Below are 7421 nucleotides of genomic sequence, written 5' to 3'. Positions count from 1 at the left end.
CATTGATTCCTTTGAAATTTCACTGTCTAACAATAGTTTTACACCATATAGTTATATTGATATTCTGTGTTAGTAAACCAGTGTTAAAAATAGATTTTATACATAGAAAGTTAAAATTTTTATTTACCAAACACTTGTATTTTTAGACAAAATTATAAAGGAAGACGAGGCCAATCTGTCCTTCCCACATTAAATTATGAATTAATGGATTTGCTCCCTCCTCCCCCCACTTTATCCTGGTTGCGTCACTGAAGAATTGTATATCGTAGACAAGTACAATACTCTAGGTTAGAGTAAATAGGCTGAAAGGGCCCAGAGCCGTTGAAACGGTTTGTGTTTGGGTTATTATGACTGAATTTTGGCAGTTGACCTTCCCTTCTCAGGACCCAGTTAGTTAAATGTTTCTAAAATTCCTCAAAATTTGTGTTTAAATTTCTCTCCCTTTTAGTTTACGAATGAGGAATAAGGAATAATAATCTTTATTTAAAGATTGTACCAAGGTTGAATTTTTAGATTTCTCTAGCATCTTTTCGAAATGCTTTACATAAATGTTGGAAACTTCTCAGCCTGAAAGAGTAAGTATTTGTATCAAGGTTATTACTGGAAGGTGAAAGTTTGGTCTGGATGTAGTTAAAAAGTGAATATTTCTTATGAAGCATCGTCCCTGAACTTTGGAATGTTTAAATGCTGTAGCACAGTAGAGTAGTATATTTTTAAAAGAAAACTCTTGATAACATACGTGACTATTAAACCTACCAATCAATAGTTAGCGTAATTAACAGTAAATTACATTACATATAAATTAAGTACAATATTTAGCCACTAAGGTAGTTAAAAACATGTTAAACTTAACCTACAGCAGTACCACAGTCTACACACAATGTACTACAGTAGACTGTGGTAGTACCTGAAGATGGGTTCCACGAATCTGAAATGTACATAGGACAAATAAAAACTATAAAAGTGTTACAAAGATGATTCATTCTTCTTATTTGTATTAAACTCTTTTTGAGGTGACGGTACTAATACTAATTCATGTTTAACATTATGGTTGAAATTGTTTAGCACCTACAGCAACCACAGTCCACACACGTGTACTGCAGTAGACTATGGTAGTACTATGGTTGTACATAGGACAAATATAAGCTATAAAAGTGTTACAAAGATGATTCATTCTTCTTCTTTGTATTAAACTCTTTTTGAGGTGACGGTACTAATACTAATTCATGTTTAACATTATGGTTGAAATTGTTTAGCACTGATGTATTTATTACTAAAATTTATAAGAAAGGAGTTTTACGTTTGGTCAGTCCCTCTAATCGCAATACAAATTCATGGTTCATACTAAAATCCCAAATAGTTTTACTCGTATATTTATATTAAAGCACTACATGCTATAAAAACGTTCAGCATAAAATATTAGTTAAAATTCATGAATGGATGGAAACCACTTTGAATTATGGCCTCAAATGTGAGTTTCCACTAAACTTGCAGAACTGTAGCAAAGTTGGAATAATTTTTAATGCGAAAGTTGGTAGTTGGGAACACAATATTATTCTGGGAAATGGTAATTTATTCAGGCCGCCATCATGGTAGTGAACTTCTCTTTAACATTCTGGCGGGCGGGTCTGGAATAATTTTAGGGAGAAAATAAAACAAACATTCGTGCAGAAGCAAATGAGATGAAGTTAATTACCGGAGCAAACAGGACCTTACAGAATATAAAGATAAGCCTTGTGCCCGCCTTTAGTGGTCGCCGCTTTAGCAAAGCGTTCTCTCTATGGTAAGTTCACAGTTGAATAAAGCTATTCAAATATTCTTCCTTGTTATTTGACCTGAGTAAAGCTTTTGTTGTTCTACAAAAACACTAATGATGTTTTCTTTTCAATTACCATTTCTTGTACACTTTTTATGTTAGTTTTAATACCATCGTATAACATGAGTTACAAATCTTCTATCGCAGTAATGGTCTGCGGTCGAACGTTTAGTGTTTAGCGCCTAACATTATTAATGTTGAGATTTTAAAATTTTGTTGATGATCTTTGTAATTAGAAAACACAATTTTACGCTGATTCCTAAAAGTTATTATCTTTATTAAGGAATGTGTGTCTTTACACTATTTCTAATAATGTAAAATAATACTATATTACTAATGCACCGGTGGCTAATTGTCTTAATTACTCATAGCAGTTTCGTTCTGGTAACAAAAGAATATTATATGAGTTTTACAAAAAAAATTCTTTATATTTACTTTTTTTCATAAATTAATTTTACTAAAACTTGTCAAAATTCATTATGTGGTGCATGTCACTATTTCACTAAAATATAAAAACCTACTAGTGAGAAAAGATTCAACTTTCTGCTTCAACATATTTTGGATTTAAAACCTCACGAATGTGTACTAACATAAAATCGCTGATAGCAGGCCTTATAAGTTTTGAATAATTGTGTTAGTACTTATATATTTATGATTTTGTAAACTACAAATATGATTAAAAACATTTTAAATAAAAAAATTAGGAGAATTAGGTTTTTATTTTTATACAATTTTACAGGAATTATTATGTTGTAAAACAAAGTATACCTTTAAATATAAATTAAATATTATTTTTCGTGTTAATAATAAAAGGTATGCCAAAACAAGTGTCGCATGACAGGCTTTGTTGAGGTTGCATGCACGAGTTCAAATCTATTGACAGTTTCGTAGACTACATGTGTTACCATTACATATGATTGTACTAAATTCGTTTCCAAACCTAGTTATTCTGAAATTTTGTTACCCTCGTTGACATGATGGTTACCCACAACACCACAGTAAACATTTTTGCTACCGCTCAGCCAAGTCACATGGAGGGATATGCAAATGAAGATTAATGCAAGTATATAGGTTAGTTCGTGTTCATCGAGTGTTAGATATCGTGCAGACCGATAAACAGAAAAAAAATCTTTTCAGCCCCTTGGGTGCACATATTCCGTTAACGTTAAACCAAATAGGCTAGCCTTCTCCTAGCAATACCTTATGTTTGGTATTCAGAAACAATGGTGTTAACAGAAAACCACAGTTAGTGCATAAAGAAGTATATACATAATCTTATCATTTATATCGGATTCTGATTCAAATTAATTAATTACTATTATTTAAATACACAATGTTGTGTCATCGAGATAATCCACAGCCAAAGTTAATGAACGCTTAATTTATTGGTATTGTTGTATAAAAGCTGTACGAGAATATGAAATATAAACAGAATCTGTAGATTGTTGTAGCTGTAATAATATAGATTTTGTTTCATTTCGTGAGAATCAAAAATGTTTAGTGTGAATCTTACACTGTACAAAACTACTGGTATTCATTTCGTTTTGTTATTGACGTTCAATGTTTTATAAGTCATAATAAAAATACATATTAATCACATTATATGACTTTAAAATATATAATAAAATCACATGCATATTTAAAAATAATTTTAAAGTTATTGCTAATTGTACAATAGACAATATATAACCGATGTTCCTATGAATTCAGTTATAATATATATATATATATATGGAGAGAAGACGTGAAAATAATATCAGATAATAAAATTGTAACACAATCTTATTAAATAAGAATCGGTAAAAATAATTGGGCAAAGGTCAACAAATCTTTGTAATAACAGAAAAAATACCCAAACGAGCACATGATACTGCCTTAAAGAACAAATTGAGGAGATTACGGGTGCATTTTGGTGTAGTATGAAGAGTTTCAGACAAATTCATTAAACTTTACAGGACCCTATAGGAATAGTTGACGCTTATTGAGTGGTATTATTTCCATAGATTTTAGATATAATTTAGAAAAGTAAAAATCAAATGAGTTTGGGTTTTACAAAAAGGAAGCTGTTTAACCCCTTTAAAGAGGGTAGTGATTAAATATCAAAAGGAAATGAAAAATAGGCTATGGACTATGAGAAGAGGGCCACAAGTTAATTTCAAATATGCCATGTGGCACTCCAATTGTCAATTCAAAATTGTATAGTTTAAAACATTTTAAAGTAGCTGTTACCCCTGCCTTCGCACGTAATTTTCAAAATCGAAGTCCATATGATGTAATATGAGGAGTCACATAAAGGTTTTCAAATGTAAGTAAGCATACATCAGGTAGATATTATTAAAATGTTCAAGGTTTAGAATATCAGAGTTTAACCTGACTTCTATCCTGTTTGGCACGTGTATAGGCATTTCTGGTTCTAATTAATTATATTTACTACGTCACGGCTGAGTCTAACTTATTACCCAGATTAAGAAAATACAAATTCGCAGGTCTTGGAAACCTACTTCAGTCAAAAAGAGCTTTCTATACATATGACTGATTAGACTATACATATAGCCGAAGCAAAACCCTACCTACTTCCAACCTACTTCGGGTATATAAGGGGGAATCCTTATTATGTTCATTCAGTATTCATTTATAAGGTTCTGCGTCACAGGAGTCTTTCATTTTTCGAACTGTAGTCTGAGAAAGAATGGTTCGTTGAGACATGTTAGTGTTTATTTCTCTGTTTTTCCTAAGCCAATATTAAAATTTCATATCACGATGTCAATAAAGCTCACCTATTAGGAGTACCTTATTTGAAACCATTCAGAGTTTTGTTCATTAAGATTGGTTTCATAACAGTGTTTAAATACTTGTGTAATGTCTTAGAACCATCACTGGCGCAATCTGGAGTAAAATTTATTTATGTATTTATTTAAATTCCCACGGTATAACCATTTTGCAAATTACATTACTTGAGATGAAATATATATATATATATATATATATATATATATATATATATATTTCTATCTACATTACCAAATGATCAAATATACTTAATATTTTACTAAACATAAAAGAAAACAAATGTTTCAACCAATTTTTTGAACTTAAGCTGAAAGTGTCAACAGCTGTTTAGCATAGTTTAAATTTGAATGATACAAAAATAAATACTTTATTTTTTTCAAAATTCCGAAATATTTCAGGTAATTTTTTTAATCTTTGTAAACTTACATCTTATAATCTTTCATCGGATTTTAATGTATATTTTACACAAATAAATTAGCCTCAAGAAATTCTCAAGATTTGCGCTTAGAAACGCATTTTACGATCACTTTTATTAATAAGTCAAGTCTTTTGACAAAAAAGATTTTAATGGCAATGTTAATTTTTAACACAATTTTGGACATTTTCCATCGTTATGTGTTGTACAAGGATAGAAACTATCTTTCGAGGATTGTGATTCTCTTCTTCACGAGTAAAAAGACAACACATAGGGTTAAGTTATCACAAAAATATTGATGTTGACTATAAACTGGTCCATATGAAGAAAATTTACAATTGAAAAAGTTGTTTGTAAAAAAATTAAGCGTGTGCCTAAAGTATTCATTATGTACAACTAAGTTTCAGTACACATAACATGACATCCCTGCTTGGTAAGATGAGAGGCTGATGGTAGATTCCAATCCTCGAAATGTATTTTTCTATCTTTGTAACACTTAACAATGGCAAATGTTAGAAATCCTATTTTCGTTTCGAAGTTAGAGTGAAAATAATCCACAAAAAACTAGATTTGCAGGTGAACTATTATTAATTAATTAGTTGTAATTAACTAGTACTCATTTAGAGTTTGGTAGTCATACTCTATTCATCATTTGACGTATCAAAGAGGAACAGGAATTTAATCGATAAAGATAACCATAATGTGAATTACAAAGAATACAAACAATATAACAAAATAAGAAATAAATAATGTGGTCTAATTTGGTCTGAAATGCTGTTAACCGATTTTTATATCACCAAATACCTAATTAAACCCAATTCTCGCTAATTTATTTTTTATACGTCATTTGAAGTATCATAAATTTTGGAACATAAAGTTAATTTAGTATTATTTCAGGTCTCAAATTTCTGTGTTTTTAAGAGTACAATATTATCCACTATTAAGTCTTTTTATTCCATAATACCAAATTGTTATAAATCACCTTTACTAGCAATCACCCTGCATGTATTTTATATCGAACACACATATACGCACGTCATTAAAACGTGTCAAATCGTATAAACCAACACGAATCAGCCTGGCGTGTAAATCTATTTCGATTCTAATTCCCGGACTGATTTGTGTCTCCTAAGGTATTGTTCGGCGAGCGGAACACTCAATTTGTGCAAACGAATGTGTGTAGCGGTGGCGGGTGATTTAAGTGAGTTTGCTGCGCTGGCCGGGCGCTGGTACGGCCGTGTCAGACGTCACACGGCGACGTGCCCGGAGAGTAGATAGGGGCTGATAGACACCAGTCTGCCACGCCACGCTATGCAGGTACCCATGCCAACCTTACAAATGTATTCTACCCACATCTCTACCCTGACTTTTATTTTACCTCTTTGCTACTGCTCTGCGGGAAAAAGTCAACAGTCGACTTTGTTCGTTAATTTGAATTTCTTCTATTGTTGTTGTATTATAGTTGAGAATAAAAAAATAATTTGGGGGGAGAGGGGTAAATTGTGCTCCATACTTTTTGAAGCCGCGGATTTAAGAGGCGATAAACTATTTGTTTGCTGTACACAAAAAAATTCCAAAGTTGGAAATATTTTTCAAGCCACAACTTTATGGTTGCTGATAATTCGCAAGTAAAATTTTAAGTTCGAATATCTATCTACGCTATTTGAAGTAACCTCTTAACTACAGTAATTACTGAAAAATAATTATGTTGTATATATTAATCCGTATGTACAAGGTAGGCAGTAGACCATACCATGTGTCATGCAACAGGCTTCGCCTGATATTGCATGTGGAATTTCAAGTCTATATCTGCAAGATTAAAATATCATATTATTGTACTCAGTATGTTTACAAATTGTTATACTCCGTGACTTCTCGTTGCCATCATGGTTACCCATAAGACCAATGTAATAATGTTCATTAATACTTGACCAAATCCTATGGAGTGGGATGCATAAGTGAATTCTATGTTGTCTATACAGGGTGTAAGTAAAGTCCTGATACGCCTGGATATATTCCAAACGGATTGAGACATCGATGTACAACCATCAACATAATTATTAAAATACTTTTTTTGCAATTTGAAAATTTTAAAGTTACCCCCCCCCCCGTAAAAAAATCTCCATGTCAAAATGAGGAAAATTTTTTTTGGAAAAATCGTTTAAAAAAATCAAAACATAATTTAAATAATTATGGTGAAGGTTTTACATCGATATCTCAATCCGTTTGGAATATATCCAGGCGTATGTACACTTAATTAACACCTTGAGAGGTAAGATATAGCTTTTGCTAGGAACGTCGTAGAGATGTTTTATTCGTATCATTGTGTTAAATTAAGATTAAATATGGCATTCAAACGATATGTCACAAGATGGGGATTACAATTTGAAAATTTAAAGT

The sequence above is a fragment of the Homalodisca vitripennis genome, chromosome 1 (genome assembly GCF_021130785.1).
Source record: "Homalodisca vitripennis isolate AUS2020 chromosome 1, UT_GWSS_2.1, whole genome shotgun sequence".
NCBI lineage: Eukaryota > Metazoa > Arthropoda > Insecta > Hemiptera > Cicadellidae > Homalodisca > Homalodisca vitripennis.
This window is presented reverse-complemented; position numbering follows the sequence as displayed.